Below are 17,963 nucleotides of genomic sequence, written 5' to 3' on the forward strand. Positions count from 1 at the left end.
GGCAGGAAAACAAAGTGTGCAGGTTAAAAAAGGCTTTATATGGTTTAAAGCAAGCTCCACGAGCTTGGTATGAAAAAATACATGCATATTTGACTGCACATGGGTTTCAGAATAGTCCAACAGAAAGCACTTTGTATGTTAAACGTGTGGATGGTGTACATCTAATCATTGCTCTCTATGTCGATGACATGCTGCTCACAGGACCAAATAAGAGTCATATTGCTGATTTTAAGGCTGATTTGAATGCCTCTTTTGAGATGTCAGATTTGGGGCATTTGCATCATTATTTGGGGATACAATTTAAGCAGTGTGATGGAGGTATTGCTTTGTGTCAGACAAAGTATATTGAAACATTGTTGCGGAGATTTGGCCTTGAAGACTGCAAGCCTATTGCTACTCCAATGGAGACAGGTTTGAAGTTGAGTCTTCATGATGCTGGAGATCACTTTGATGTCACACTCTATCAGACAGCTGTTGGTTGCCTCATTTATGTATGCATTACGAGGCCAGACATTCAGTTTGCAGTCTCACAGGTGAGCAGATTTATGCATAGCCCAGGCATTAAGCATTGGCAGGCAGTGAAGCGTATCTTTCGCTATTTGAGTGGTACTCGGCATCTTGGGTTGTTTTATCCCAAGGGGGGATCATTGCCGCCAGATTTACATGCTTTTTCAGATTCTGACTGGGCTGGTTGTTATGACACACGCGTGTCCACGAGTGGTTTTTGCTTCATGCTTGGAAGCTCATGCATATCATGGTTGAGCAAGAAGCAGCCTACTGTGGCCACTTCTAGTTGTGAAGCTGAGTACAGGGCAGCTTTCACAGCTACGGTTGAGTGTGTGTGGCTCAGACGCCTTATGGCTGATTTGGGTGTTGGGCAGCCATCTGCCACCACCATCTTCACTGACAGTCAGAGCGCATTGGCAGTTGCGCGGAACCCAGTGTTCCATGCTCGTACGAAGCACATTGAGGTGCACTACCATTATGTCAGGGAGAGACTCTCTGCAGGAGAGATCAGTTTGGCTTATGTGCCAACACAGGATAACCTTGCAGACCTTTTCACAAAGGCTCTGCCTCGTGAGAAGTTCGAAGCTTTTCGCAAAGCTTTGGGCTTACTCCCTTTTGTGGATTCGTCCACATAGCTAGACACTTCCCTATACATGAGTGCTAGCTCTTGTTCACCGCATCACTCCAGGGGGGATTTGTTACCATATTATAGTAGTGATGTGTGTGAACACACTTAGGACCGCCGGGGCACTTTTTCCCTCACTAGGAGGTTTTTTCCCCCGTGCATTGTATATACGCCCATTATCTTCTAGGGCTTGTAATCTTTCATTTTTGGCACTCATAATACACTACTGTGTTGTGCTTAAGCTTCCTCATCTTCTTGAAGTTGTGTGTGCATTCCTGCAACCCTAATTCCAACAATAAAATAACACAAGAATATCAATAAGCAAAGAAAGAAAGCTTTGTCTTAAAAATCCATACGCCTCATAAAGAACAAAACCACAATAGAAAAATATACAATTAGGCCTGTGTTGCGGAAGATCATTTGGATAGTCTCGCAAGACAAGTTCTTTATGCATGTACACATGCTGAATCAAAACTTCTTTCACTGATATCTTCCCTCTGGTGATTTTAAAATCTCGTACTCTTCCCTTCCATGATGCCAAGAAAAGTTCTTTCACTGATATCTTCCCTCTGGTGATTTTAAAATCTCGCAAGACAAGTTCTTTATGCATGTACACATGCTGAATCAAAACTTCTTTCACTGATATCTTCCCTCTGGTGATTTTAAAATCTCGCAAGATAAGTTCTTTATGCATGTACACATGCTGAATCAAAACTTCTTTCACTGATATCTTCCCTCTGGTGATTTTAAAATCTCGTACTCTTTCCTTCCATGATGCCAAGAAAATGTTTTTTGTCTGGGATCTCTTTCTTTTACTAGGTGCACCCATGCTCCTTTCAAAACAGTAAACCTTTCCCAAGTTCCTTCCGTTTTGACTGTACTTGAATTCTCTACCGAAGAAATAGAAGAAGCAGGTCGACGGGGTAAGGATGTGTGGTATAATTTTGCCTTCATAGCATTATCATCCACAGAGCGTCTTCCACAAGAACGACCATAGTTTTTATTCACCATGGAGACCTTGCGAATCTGTAACCACAGCAAAGTAATGTAAACAAGATAACAAAGTGAAGTTTCAAGAAAGAGAAAGTGGGCAGACAGATAGTTGACAAGAAACATCTTACTCTAAGCCAAACAGGATCAAGGGAGCAGTTTTGGAAAAGAAGAGGTTGCTGCACAATGAGGCAGTGGTGTAGAATGGTAGACCTTTTGAAGGAAAGGCAGCACAACATTTCAAAGTTCAAAGGAAGGTGGAAGCGCGAAGACCCTTGTCAGAGAAAATGTCAGACTAGATTCTATCTTCATGTCCAAAGATCTTGTGAGAATAAAAAACCAATCTCCACATTTATGTAGCACGCTTGTACCTACATAAAATATTGTTTCTTTTATCTATTTTCTTTTATTTTTGAGAATTTCCAACGTTACGTTGGCCCTCTGTTCATTGGTTGAGAGCTTATTTTTCCAAACCGTAAAAGGCCCCAAAATGAGCTCCCTTTTTCCCTAATGAACATAGAGAGCAAGGATTAGATGTACATCATCCACACGTTTAACATACAAAGTGCTTTCTGTTGGACTATTCTGAAAACCATGTGCAATCAAATATGCATGTATCTTTTCATACCAAGCTCGTGGAGCTTGCTTTAAACCATATAAAGCCTTTTTCAACCTGCACACTTTGTTTTCCAGCCCTCTTTGAACAAAACCACGAGGTTGCGATACATACACATGCAAATCTCCATTCAAGAACGCAATCTTTATGTCCAACTGATGTACATTCCAACCATTATGAGCTGCCAATGCACAAATGCTACGAATGGTAGTCATACGACAAGTGGGAGCAAAGGTCTCATCAAAATCAATGCCCTTTTCTTGAGCATAACCCTTTGTAACAAGCCTAGCCTTATAGCGATCAACACTGCCATCTGGCTTTCGTTTCAACTTAAAAACCCACTTACATCCAATGGCCTTTTTACCAATAGGCAAATCACACAAAGACCATGTACCATTCTTCATTATAGCATCATATTCTCTTTGCATTGCAGCCAACCAATTTTTTGATTTTTGTGCCTCATCAAATGAAAGAGGTTCTTCCTCTTCACACATACTAGACACAGCCAAAGCATAACAATCTGATGCATAAGAGGCATGCTTGAACGAGTACGACTAGACATAGGTGCATCAATTTTACTATCACGCAAGGTTTGCACCAGCCATTTAGGCATACCTCTAGCCTGCTCATTTTCAGCCCTATCCTCATAAATTACATCCTGTAAATCTGCATCAGAAATAGGCTGATCTATGATGTCATTTGAAATCTGCATAGGCTGAATATTTACCTCATTAGGACTTACATTTGAATTCCCACCTGTAAATAGAGGCAACAATGTATCAAATACATCCCGTGAGCTCACACCTATCTCTTTGTTACATGATAACAAAGGCTGCACAGCATCTTCCACAAAAACATCTTGACTAATCAAGATACGCTTTGACTACGGATGATACAATCTATAACCCTTGCTCTCAGCACTGTAGCCAACTTGACAGCCTTATCATCCAATTTTTTGCGTTGTTGCATAGGCACTAAAGCATAGGCCAAGCAACCAAAGACACACAAGTGACCAATAGAAGGCTTCCTGCCATGCCAAGCTTCGTATGGAGTAATAGACTGCAAGGCCTTAGTGGGACACCTGTTGAGTACATATGCAGCACACATGACAGCCTCAAGCCAAAACGCATGTGGCAAAGCTTGGCTCTTGACCATACATCATGCCATCTCCATAAGTGATATGTTTTTCCTCTCAGCAACACCATTTTGCTGAGGGGTATATGGCACTGTACATTGGTGTTTTATCCCACGAGTAGCCAGAAATGCATCAAACTCTTTAGACATGTACTCCCCCCCTCGATCAGAACGGAGGGTGCCCACATTACAATTGGATACATTTTCAACCATAAGCAAAAACTGTTTGAAGCACAAAAACACTTTGGACTTTGCCTTCAGTGGATATACCCATGCATGCCTTGAGTAATCATCAATGAAAGTCACGAAGTACAAGTGTTTACCAAATGACGGAGTTTGCATAGGCCCACATACATCACTATGTACAAGTTGCAATTTGCGATTAGCCTGCACAGAACCATCCTTTGGAAACGCAGAACGCTGCATTTTGCCCAAAAAACAGCCTTCACAAACATGTTTCAATGGTGCCTCAAGAGGGGGCAATGAAGCAACCATATCAAATTTCTACAAACGCAGCAAACTAGTAAAGTTCAGATGACCAAAACGAGCATGCCATAGTTTTGCATCTGAAACTGCCTTTTCATCAGAAACTACATTTGCTGAATCTTCCACACACTTGTCATAAGAATTGAGCCTATACAGCCCACGAAACAAGGTGCCAGATACAATAATTGTATCACAAGAAGTCAAATCATGAACAGTATATCTATCATCCACAAATTTGACTACAAGTCTAAGTCTAGCAAGCGCAGAGACAGACAATAGATTCTTCTTTATTCTTGGCACATACAAAGCATCTGAAAGTGTGAAAGCACTGCCATTTGCAGCAGTTAGCATAATTTTACCAATGCCCTTCTCACTGGGTAAGCATTATTGGCACATGTGACAGTATTTCCATTAGGGACAGCCTCAAGAGAAGTGAATATATCACGATGCGAGGTAATGTGCTTTGTAGCACCACTATCAAAATAGCATACATGAGAGTCAACAAAAACTGCCAAACATGCATCATGTACAGATGGGTCATACTGGCAATACATGCTAAACGCCCATTCTGTATCCTACACAACATTTGCAGAATCTGCATTTGTAGAAGCATTCGCTATTGTGGCTGCATTTGACTCTTTCTTCTTTGCCTTTTTAGCCTTTAACTTAGGGCAATTCTTAATGACATGATCAGTTGCCTTACAATAGTTGCACCTGGTCTTTTTCTTGCCTTTATCAAGAGCCTTCTCAGACTTATTGTTGCTACTTGTGGAAGGAGAAGAAGTTGCAGACCTATTTATAGGAGAAGAAATAGTGGAAGGGGCTGCTTTACCACTTCTTCTTTGCTGGGCAGCAATAAATGCCTGATCAACTGCACGCTGCCCTGTTTTGCCTGGACTGCACTTCTTGCAAGAGCTTGTTGACTAAAGTATCATACTTGACAACATCAGGTCTGTCCTCAATAACAAAGTCTCCACGTGGAAGCAAAAGTCTGATATGACTCAGGTAAGGCATAGAGAACAGTCCGCACAAGAGAATGATCAGGAATAATCTCACATGCAGAAATCAATTGTTCCTTGAGATCTTTAATCTCAGCAAGAAATACATTCATGTCATCATCTTCCTGCATAATCTTCGATTCTAGCTCTTTACGCAGGTAAGAGATTTTTGCCTCATTAAGACCTGCATACAAACTAGCTAGAATATCCCAAGCCAGTTTTGCTGTTTTAGCTGAACGAATATGTGAGGTGATGTTACGTTTGACAGAAAGTGCAATCAAGGCATAAGCCTGCGCATCTTTACCATCCCAACGAGCTTGTTCAGCAGTGGACAGCAGCAACAGTAGAGCTGCTAGAACCTGCAACATCCTCAACAGATCCTACATCCACAGAACCTGGACGTACATCCATACCCTGCACAATGTTCCACAGTCCTTTTGCAATCAAAACATGCTGCATCATGTATGCCCAAAGTGGGTAGTTGCTGTCTCCATCCAGTTTGTCATCAACAGACAACATGCGAAATACATCATTGCTGTTATTAGCCATGGCCATTGACTGAAACTGATGCAAAAGCTACCTGTAATGAAGCAAAGACTGAACAGAAAACCACCCGTGCTATGTAGCATAGTCCACAATAGAATACGTATGCCTGTTTTGCAAAAAACTACATTATCAAAATTTCTGTACAAAATGACGAAAACACCTGTGCAGAACTTGAAATGCAAAAACGGAGCCCAAAACGACCTCAAATGCAGAGTATAGGGACTTGCAAGCGCTCGTGAAAACTCACCTCAATCGGAGAACGTGAGTCGGAGGGTGTTGGCGGCGTAGCCCTGGGAGCCGATGCCTGCTCTGATAACAATTGTTGAAATTAGGGTTGCAGGAAAGCACACAAAACTTGGAGAAGAAGAAGCAAGAATGCACACAACACATAATGTATTAGATTGTGTCAATGTACAAAAGATAAGTTAGCCCTAGAATGATGGGCGTATATACAAGCCGGGGGAAAAAACCTCCTAAAGAGGAAAAAAGTGCCCCGGCAGTCCTAAGTGTGTTCACACACATCACTGCAGGCAACAATACGACACCCGTCTAGTCTTTATCTGTGAAAATCGGTTAGGGGCTAAACTCTATGGTGATCCGTTCAACCGGATAGCAGTCAAAATAGAGGACATACCAACGCCCACGGCGGAGGCGGAGGTATGGGTAAGTCACAAGGTGACCAATATATGAGTTTTATGGGCATAAGGTACTTTTAAACGACCGAATATGAAAACATGGATGCAGACGATAAGCTGCATACCTTACCTCATATTCGTACATTTTTTGAACCCCCATATAATGTGCCTTCATGGAGTGCAGGTTTGGACAGCCCAAGATTTGAGGCAGCACCATCAGCACCACCAGCACCAACAACTAGAGTAAACTGGAGTAGGCAACCGGAAGCTCAAGCGGAGGAGGTAAGCTTCTCATTTATTGTTGCAACTCCGGAATTTGTTGAAAGTGAACTGTACAGAATGCTGCATGCGCATAAAATAGATAATGACAGTGAATTTGTAGCTCTGTACACAACACAAAAAGGATCCGTCTTCAAAACGATGATGGTAAATGGGTACCCATACTCTAACGAACAAGACCTACATGTATACGGGACTGAGGGGTCTACAATAATCGACATTAGGGACGCATGGGGAAACAACTACTACAAGGTAGAAGGTGAGGCTTTACAAGTCTTCACCAGGATGGGAATACCCTTATTTCCTCTGCGAGCCTATGTACCCACGGTAGAACCTAGACCAACAACAGCAACTATAGGTCCAAACGATTCAAGATACCATGCGTCAACTCCACGGTTCGCAGAAACCACAATGCCTGCTCACGATAAACCCTATTAAAGTACGGGTTCCGGGATGAAAGATTCTTCCTGGATACCTAAACCAAAGGAGTCTTCGCACGAAGACCAGGCGAAATCCGGAAGAGGGAGGTACGTAAGCCAGCAGCGCAAAAAGCTAAAATGAAATTTCCAGATTCTAGAACTAGGGGAAAAAAGGAAGAGTGGCCGGGATCCAAAAACATTTGGCCAATCACTCTGCAAAAATTCTGCAAAAAGTTCGATGGAACTAGAGATCTTATGAGCATGTGGCTCTTTTCAACGAGCTCATATACGCAGAAGGAGTCATAGATGTGCACACTAAGGTGCATGGGTTTGGGTTAACGTTGAGTGGAAGTGCTCTTTCTTGGTTCCAAACGCTAAAACCAGCTGTGCTTTATGACTGACGTTTTAGTCAAGAAATTCATTGAAGCGCACACCAAGATTGGCATCAAACACAACACAGTGACCCTAATCCTAAACTTTAAACAAGGGGAAAGAGAGACGGTTCGACAAAGCATCGACAGAATGAAACAGTATATTGCTAGGTGCCCAGAGTCTGAATTGCCAAAACAAGAACGCCTTGAACTTGTTTTCTACAGGGCTTATTAGATGAAGACCTCTACATGCTATTGTTCACTCAAGACCACAAGGACTTTGAGTTTTGTTGTTTCGAATCTCAACGCTTAGATGACAACACAAAAGGAAATAGAAGATCTTCTAGCGATGATCAGAGATCGGATTTCTCGAGCAATGCTCACAGAAATGAGGAAGTGGTCTCACATACGATAGCGGATAGAGTGGCTCATCTGCTTAAGCACGTCCTGCTTAAGCACGTCTGCTTAAGCAGGACAACAGGGTAAACCAACAAAGTCGCCCATACCAACCAACGCCACCGTTGAGGGACAACCCGCAAGGAGCTCTCAAATGGTGTGAACCATGTAGGAGGTGGGGCAACCATAGCACGAATGAGTGCTATAGTAGACAAAGGTACATGAGAGAGATGGGTGTAGGAATGCCAGGGGACTTTAAGCCCTCTAATGCACAACCTATCGCAGGTGCAAGTGATGCAGCAAGACCTGTATTGGGTGCTCAACTAGCTCCACCAGGGACCACTCCCTTTCGTTATGTAAGGGAGGTAGAAGATTCAGTACCATCCATGGAATTGGTACCTGTAAGCCCATACTACAAGGAGACACTTGAGTCGATGCAACTTGCTATCTCAGAATTGACGGACTTGGATTCGTCTATAGTCCAACTTCCTGCATAAGAATTGTATTTACTCGCCAATGGGGGCTGTAGGCCACAAGGTGGGGATACCAAAAAATATTACCAAGTCCCGGGAGTGACACGACAGTGGGGCCGTGCTATGAATGCAATGGTCCGCATTTTGCTCGGGACTATCCTGTGTGAAAAGAAAAGAATTTGGCAAACAATGCTAGTGGGTATCAAGCTTGGCCCCGTACTTGGGCACTGTGATGGCTGCGACAACGATCATCTAGCTAAGGATTGTCCAAATAAGCCTGTAGAGACAAAAACTTCCTTTGGGTATGTTGGGGTGATTCCATGACCATCAACTTCTAAAACAGAAAACGAGAATGTATCGTTGAGAATGGTCTCAACAGTTCCAGCCTCTTGTAATGATCAACTGCAACCTGTGCTGACACCAATAAAAGGAACAGATTCTCAGCAAGAACAAACCAAACGAAAAAGAAGGAAACAAAGAAGAAATAAAGCAAAAAACACAAGGACAATCAAGAAACAAGAAAGTTCCAGTGGAACTGAGTCGTCCGACTCAGGTTCATGGGAATCAATTATCCTTGAAACACCGGACGGAACGCGAAGGATGTATGTTGTGCAAAACACTGCTGACCAGAAACAAATCAAACCAAATCCAACGCTTGAGATAGAGCAACAAGCAAAAACTACCGAACCCTTGAGGGTAGTGACGAGAGCTAAAGCGAAAAAGGTGCAAGAAAACGAAGAAACAGAAAAGCCCACGTTCGCAAACTTGCAAAAGAAAAGAAAGTACCTCATATGCCTCCGAGACTTGCTTGAAGTTACCCTCGGCCTCCTGATCGGCCTCCTGATTGTTGCCAGGGTTCTTATCAGGATGCCACTTCATAGCTAGCCTCCTGTAAGCTCTCTTGCGAACTACAGCGGACTCATTCCGTCCAACTTTCAGAACGTTGTTCTCTCTAAAGCAATGGTTTCAAGCAACATAAAAATAAAGTGAAAATAAGTCCATTTAATTACATACGTGATTGTATATATCTACTCCACCTGGATATTGCAATACACATGGACAATTTTCATGTTGGAGAATATTCCATATCTTGTGAGCATCTTTATTTTTATTAGGAGTTGTATCCCTTGCTAGCGTAAAGAAATGAGCCCTTAAGTTTTTGCATGGGAGTAAGATGTACGGAATATCTTTCTTAACGGATCACAAAAATTGGGTCCTCAAACTTGTCCATTTTTCTTTAATATATAATATAGTGTATATATATATAAAATATATAAAATATATATATATGTAATATATATAATATATATAATATATATAATATAACATATATATATATAAATAATATTATATATATAATATATATAATATATATATATATAATATAATATATAATATATAATATAATATATATATATGATATATATATATGATAAATATATATATAAATATAATATAATATAATATATATATATATATATATATGATAAATTCTCTAAACCAATTCATAGATGTACAGACAAAAATAAATTGAGGATGGTAAACATGTTCAAATCGCTTCCAACAAATTTCTAATTTCTATTATACGGAGTGACCATTCAGAAAGAATTCACTTTGGAAAATACAGTCAACCTCTTCAAAATGAAAAACAAATGTAGAAAAAGCCGATTCCAAGTGTGAAGCACATACTAGCCCTGGAAACCCATACTCTTGGACCCGCATGACATTGTGAAGCACATACCAGGCGCTTTGGGGCAGAAGTAGACTATGTCATGGCATAGCGGAGCTTTATCCCATGTATACAAGAGTTCACAGTTAGACCCAGGCCCATTGGCATAGCAGTGGATCATGCTCTCTTGACATTGACCATTTCCTTTCAGTTCACTACTATTCCGCGGCCTCGATTTGCAACACCTACTCGATATATATTTTTACCTCAAAGACCGATTCTGTTTACACTGTTGGGATTTACAGACGCTTATGTACTGAGGAGCCAGGCTGCCCTCTAGATGAGCTCACTTACATATTGACACAGACTTTGCATGATGCAGCAGGAGAGGCATACCCTCACACCCAGCTTGACCAGAGATGGCCTACCAGAAGCATGCCCCAGAACAGCTGGTACGATGAGGAGTGCAGAGACGTGAGAGCACGGCTCCAGAGAGAGGTACTCTTGGAAGTCATCACCTATCGACAGTCACGGATTGCTTTCCAACGCCTACTGGGACGAAAGAAAGGGGTTTTCTTGGCTCAGTTACAGCACGATCTTTACCGGTTGTTCTTGAGCCAAGACTCAGGGGAGGCATGGAGACTCTTCCATCAGCACTCACCTCCTCCGGGCATCACTTCTACGGAGGTTTGGGGTCAGTATGTGACATCTTTGTACACAGTTCCTCGATAGCCATCGCTTCCAGACCCCTTAGAGCCATGCCCACATACTTGTGCTTTCTTTACTGCAGAGATGGTAAGGAAAGCCATTGAAAGGATGAGGACTGGGAGAGCCTATGATCATGAGGACTTAGTAGCAGAGCATTTTACACATGCCAGAGATATGCTTACAGAGCTTCTAGCAGTGACGTTCAACCGTGCAATGTGTGAGGGTCTACCGGATTCTTGGAGCTTGTCCACTATTGTGCCTATCTTCAAGGCAGGGGACCGTATGGAGCCTGGGAACTATCGTACTATCATGATTGGGCACACATTGGTACTATTGTATGCATCCATTCTTGAGCAACAGTTGAGTAGATGGTTAGAGAGAGCCGACATGCAAGCAATGGGACACAGGCAGGTTTTCGGCAGGGGTTTTCTACTCTTGATCACATTCGAAAGCTTAGAGCTATTATTGAGGAGGGTAGATCACACGGGAGGAGTATTCATTGTTGCTTTGTGGATTTTTGCAAAGCATTTGACACAGTGCCTAGAGATAGGTTGATGCACAGATTACAGGAGATGGGGGTACCCACAAAGCTGATTTGGGGATTTATGGCACTCTACAGGTCGGTGACAGAATAGGTCTGTACCACGGAGGGGTTATTAAATGTAGTGCACTCCACTATTGGGGTGAAGCAAGGATGCCCGCTATCTCCGACACTGTTTCGCATGTATGTGGATGGGGTTTCTGATTACATTGAGAGGGGAGGTGATAGGGGAGGTGATAGAGGAGCTCAGTTGGCTGGGACGTGGATTCCGTTGTTGCTATATGCTGATGATATTGTGCTGATTTTTGATTCCCTAGAGGGATTGCAGTGTCACTTAGATGCTTTACACACGTTTGGCCATGATAGTGGATTGTCCCGAGGTGGCCAACATGAGGCAGGGGGAGGAGTAGGCATGGCACAAGAGGCGGGCATAATCATGGTTGTGCTTGCACACCATGTGTTGTGCACAATATTGATGCTCTTCTGGAAGAGGTGATCATGGCAGTTCCATGCATGCAGATTCTTGCCATAAACGATTATAGATGACAATGGATAGGTTGTTGCGATCGCCACTAGAGTACTCCGATTTGAGAGAGAGGAGATCATTCACCCAACTTGCTTTGCCCCACGTCTCCACAAAGGTTTAAACATCTGAAACATGATTTGCTTCTCGCCACATAGCTTGTCTCTTCTGTGCATGCAAGCTATCCACCATCACACTTAGAAAGCGCCTTTCCAAAGATAGACTCATTCCTAGCTCTTTCACCTCCTTCCACCATGGCAACTACATTGTACTTAAAAATAAACATCTCGAGATATGAAGCCCTTTGTGGAAGAGCTCTTCATCTATTCACTTCCCTTGCCCTTTTTTTTTCTCCTTCATGAAGGTTTGTGTGTGTGTGTGTGTGTCATAAAGTTTATATTCTCTCTCTTTCTCTCAAGGGTTGCGCACATGAGATAGCTCACAGCCGTTGCGTGGAAGCCAAAAAGACGCCAAAGAGCTACTTTGCGCACATGATGGTAGTATAGATGCAAGGCAGCACACAGCTTTTACCTATTTTGACCATGAGCTGTAGAGCTTTAAGCGGGAGAGAAAAACCTCTGTAAGTTGCACCAACCTTCAAAAATCTTTGTGGCATGAAGAATATTCCTGCCACATCAGAAGATGCTAGACACTATAGATTTTTGCCTAATCATGTGCGCGGCCTTTCTCTCTCTTTTAAAGATTGATCTTTTAGAAGCTTTTGTTGAGAACAAAACTAACAAAATGCGTGAGAGACGACAGCAATTTATGAGGCAGACCTTGGCGAGCGGGTCCCCCTCTCATCCAAACCATTTGCGGAAAAGCACAGGAAAAACCAGACCCATGGGAGGTGGTAGGACACCATCGCTCATTAAAGTGGGAAAGCTTTGAGCAAGAGCTCCATACGTGGTGGGCGCAACAGGCAGCAAATCAGTTGGCACATGTCAGGGCAACCCAGACCTACGCTAAAGCTTCTCCCATCCATGGTGCCATCACGAAAGAAGATGCTGTCAGGGCAGCCCTCATGATGTGTGTGTTTGAACCTGTTAATGAGGCCCTACATAAAGGCTTGGGCATCCACAATTTTCTGCTTAATGAGACAGAGTCTATTGCCTGTGTCAAATCCAATGTGGACTGGGCTGGATTTGTGCTCAAAGAAGGTCAAGAGGACATGTACGACCATGCGGCTCTACCTATAGAAATCAAGCCACCCTGGCAATTCAAACTATTGGCTACTGACGGCCATGTGGTAGACCTTCTTCTGTCCAAGGATGCTGCACAACATGACAAGGTTAGGTTTTTTGTAGCTCAAATCTTTCTCTACATGATACTGGAAGAAGCACAATTTGCTGTTCTTTGTTCAAAGGAGCAATACGTCTTCCTAAAGAGGATTGGCAAACCAGATGAGAAAGCCCTCATAATCTCAAAGAATTTCTCATGTGCCGACCAAGTGGGAGTTCGAAAATGCATCCTTTACATGTGTAGCCTTGCACGGGGCTCTGAGCAAATGCCCAGGGATGCTGTGTTGCCTACACCTCTGGCAGAGAAGCTGGTCACACCCCCAGGGCTGACAAGGAAAAAAACAAGGAAAAGGGCTTCATCTGGCTGTAGGTCACAGCCTGACAGACGGGCCAAAAAACCATGTGGGGAGTTCGAGCTGCGATTAAAATGTTTGACTTCACTGAGGGGAATGAATTGCTAGAAGATTTTCATAACGAAGTTAAAGCCTATGACATGTTGAAAAGCCTCCAAGGGTACACTGTACCAAAGCTCTTAGCTTTCGGTTCCTTATGGGGCCATTATATGGGTTTCTTGGCTCTAACATTGGAAGGGCCAGTGCCCAGTCGGAGGCATTTTCATTCTCAACCTGATCTTGTACAGGAAGCAATGACTTCATTGAGGTTCATTCATGCAGCTAACATCCTTCAACGGAGATGTTGCTTTTATGCAACATGATCTTGTCTCCAGGTGGTAAGATTCTTTACATTGACTTTGGTAGGTGCATCATTGACGCGGATGAAGCAAGTCGAATGGAAGAGCTTGAAGACTTGAAAGAGCTGCTAGATGAGTGCCAGGATGAGGAGGTGGAATCCGCTGAATAGTATCAACATAGGCACACTCGTGCTTTTTTTTGCAAATTTTACCTTTGTGGTCTATTGTCTACTTGAGAGGTGTGATGTGTCCGCCCTTGAATGTCAGAAATAGTAGAGAGCTATTTTTTTTGTTTGTCATATGAACTGCATCTGCCTTGGCCATACATCAATATATCTGATTGGTACATATAAAGGCTTGTGATAAGAATCCATGGGATCATAGTTGAATCTTGATAATGTGCTTCAACTTTCAGGGTAGCATTCAAATGTAAGCAGACGTTTCAAGGGGTCTTTTCCCCATCATGGAACATTTTAAATGAGCAATCATGGTGTCTTTGGAATTGTGTGTGAGCCGGAGTTTCAATCTTGCAAGGATACATATAGGCCGTAGCTGCATGTTACACATTGTAGCATTTAAGCACCATGATTAGAATAAGTCCTTTAGAGTCCAAACCTTGGGTAACAAATTTTATGGCCTTTTCTATTTTTTGTTGGACGCTCTTCAGCTGTGAGCCTTTTTAGATGAAATTGGGTAGCTTTGGATCTGCCTGTAACATCTGCAAACATCCGGTTAGGTCCAGGTCATAGCCTGACAGACGGGCCAAAAGGTCAATCATAGGAACACCCAAAGCAACTACAAGTATAGTAGAGATATCTACCACTGAGTGGGCCTCTCTACCTAGATGGATGCTTGGTTAAAATGCATAGTACCCACTGATGTAGTAGATTGGGTAATTTTTCCTGTGGGTAACTTCACACTTAGATGAGGTGTGTGAATTTCAGGCAGCTTTAGTGAGCGAATGCACCTAGGGGAAATAAAAGAATGTGTGCTCCCTGAATCAATAAGTAGGGTGAACTGCGTACCTTCGTACTCAACACGGGTTTGGAGTACTGAGAATTGGTTATTGACACCTTGATGTTCCATTGCAGCATGAATATGAGCCATATCTTCAGCTTCTTCCAGTTCTTCGGCTATCACTTGATTTACCTTAGCCTTGCCGTTATTTTTGCAAACTCCCCCTTGGAAGTTACGGTTGGGTGGAGGGTTGAAGTTGGCATGGTTCCCTTGGTTGTTGTTGTTATTAGTGGAGTGTTGATTTCCTCTTGGGGTGGGTTGTGCTTGAAATTGGTAGTTTGGGTATGTTGGTGGCTTAAGATGATTGGGACCACTTGAGTTCTGACTCCTTGGTTGGTGATGAGACATACTGGACTGTTGCTCTAAGGCTTGCTGATCCTTATTCAAATTTGGACAATACTTGAGATGATGGCCAGGCTCAAGGCATTTATAAAGTCCTCAATATCTGCTCTCTCATCAACAAGTGCATCATGTACACATCTGCATCAGAATAGGCTATTCTGTGTTCTCACTTGAAACCTGCATAGGCTGAAAAACGGCCTCATTATGTGGCTGTGCACCACTGAAAAGAGGCAATAACGTGTCATATACATCACCTGAGCTAACACCTATCTCCTTAGTACATGAAAGTAAGGGCTGAACTGCATCTTCCACAAAAACAACATCTCGGCTAACCAAAATACGCGTAGTCTGTGGATGATGCAAACGATAACTTTTTTTCTTTTCTTTTCTTTTTTGAGCCGGGACACGGGGCACATGTTTGGATAATAGAGTAAAGTATTTCCAATCAGAGGTATCCCCTCGTGCTCAGAGAGCAGAGGCTTTGCTCTCAGCACTATATCCAACATTACAGCTTTGTCATCCAATTTTCTGTGTAGTTGCATAGACACTAATGCATATGCAAGGCACCCAAAAACATGCAAATGACCAACGGATGGCTTGTGGGGCCATGCCAAGCTTCATATGGAGTGACAACCTGCAATGCCTTGGTGGGACACTTGTTAAGTACATATGTGGCACACATGACAGCCTCAAGCCAAAAACCATGTGATAAACTCTGACTTTTGACCATACATCTAGCCATCTCCATGAGAAACCTGTTTTTCCTCTCAGCCACACCATTTTGTTGTGGTGTTTACGGCATTGTACATTGGTGTTTTATCCCACACTCAGCTAGAAATGCATTAAATTTTGAAGACATGTACTCCCCCCCTCGATCTGAATGGAGGGTGCCCATCTTACATCCTGACACATTTTCAGCCATAACCAAAAACTGTTTGAAGCACAAAAACACTTTATACTTTGCCTTTAAAGGATATAACCATGCATGCCTAGAATAATCACTATGAATAAGCTGCAATTTGCATTCAGCTCTAACTGATCCATCTTTGGGAAAGGAACCACACTGCATTACCCAATATGCAGCCCTCACATACATGTTTAACAGGTGCCTCAAGCTTAGGCAAAGAAGACACCATTTCAGATTTCTGCGCAGCAAACTTGCAAAATTCAGATGACCAAAATGTGCATGCCAAAGTTTTGCATCTGAGATAGCCTGCATGTCCATAACAGCGCATGCTGAATCCTCTACACATTTTCCATACATAGTGAGCTTATACAGCCCTCGACATAATGTATCAGATGCTACAATAATGTCACCACCACAAGAGAGATCATGAACTGTACACCTGTTCATCGACAAATTTGACAACCAAGCCAATCTTGGCAAGTGCAGAAGTTGACATTAAATTCTTTTTGATCCCTGGGACATACAACGCATCATAAAGTGTAAAGGTGCTGCAATCTGCAGCATTTAGCACAATCTATCCAACTCCCTCAAGAGGATATGAGGAGTTATTTGCACATGTGATAGTATTCCCTTTAGGGGTAGACTCAAGAGAAGCGAATAAACTGTGCTGCGATGTAATGTGCTTAGTGGCACCATTGTCAAAGTACCATACATCTGAATCTATAGTAGACATACAAGAATTGAGCAACAATGGGTCATAACTGCACTGCGCACCGAATGCTCATTCTGTATCCTACACAACATATGCAGATTCAGTGGTAGAAGGAGAGGCATTTGCAACAACAGCAGCCATACCAGCCTCTTTCTTGTTAGCCTCTTTCGCAGCAATCTTAGGACACGTCTTAATAACATGAACATTTGCCTTGCAGTACTTTGCAAAACATTTTTTAATTGTCACCTTTCTTCTCATCCTTGTCTTCCTTCTTTGGTTGCGCAGCATTTCCAGCTTTTTGTTTACCAAATGAAGAGCCACCTTTATCTTTGCCCTTCTGACTAGCAACAAAAGCTTGATCTGCAACACGCATAGTATTCCTGTTTCGCCTAGACTGGTCTTCTTGCAGCAAAATAGAAATCAACTCCTCAAATGATAAGGCATTGGGATTACCTTTCATCATCAAACGAAGAGTGGAAGCAAAACTTTGATAAGAATCAGGCAGCCCATTTAGAACAGTCTGCACAAGTGAATTGTCAGAGAGGACTTCATTCGTAGAAATCAACTGCTCTTTGAAATCCTTGATCTTTGTCAAGAAATTGTCCATAGAATCACCTTCATTCATATGCTCACTCTCCAACTGTTTATGAAAATAAGCAACACGAGCCTCATTCCTTGCCTGATACAATGTGGCAAGTACAACCCAAGCATCTTTAACTGTCATGCAAGAGCGAATGTGGGATAATGGCACGTTTAACAGATAACGCAAGCAAGGCATGTGCTTGTGCATCCTTGCCATCCCAATGACTGCTCAACAGTGGGTGATGGTTCTGCCACAGAAGAACTGGAACCTGCAACATTTATAACCTCACTTGCATTTGCAGGATTTCCAACCACAATAGGACGTACATCAACTCCCTTTACAATGTTCCACAAACCCTTTGCTACCAATACATGACGCATCATATATGCCCACAGTGGATAGTTGGTTCCATCCTCAGCCAACATGCAAAATACATCATTGTTGTCAGCCATGGCTATTGACTGCACTAGATGCAAAAGTTGCCTGTTTGAGGCAAAACCTGCACGAAACTAACCTGTATTGAATACCACAGTGCAGATCAGAGACTGTAAAAC

General features: G+C 42.7%; 1 long non-coding RNA gene across 1 annotated transcript in view; it reads left to right on the forward strand.

The window, feature by feature from the left end:
- The first annotated feature begins 12,679 nt into the window (after window positions 1–12,679).
- Window positions 12,680–17,963, forward strand: part of LOC147607228 (uncharacterized) — a 137,550-nt gene continuing 132,266 nt past the window's right edge. Inside the window, exon 1 of the long non-coding RNA XR_015264745.1 lies at window positions 12,680–13,207. This is a non-coding gene — a long non-coding RNA (uncharacterized LOC147607228). The remainder of the gene's footprint in view (window positions 13,208–17,963) is intronic.

Source organism: Cibotium barometz, chromosome 55 (genome assembly GCF_041138505.1).
Source record: "Cibotium barometz isolate CiBa-2024 chromosome 55, ASM4113850v1, whole genome shotgun sequence".
NCBI classification, from domain to species: domain Eukaryota; kingdom Viridiplantae; phylum Streptophyta; class Polypodiopsida; order Cyatheales; family Cibotiaceae; genus Cibotium; species Cibotium barometz.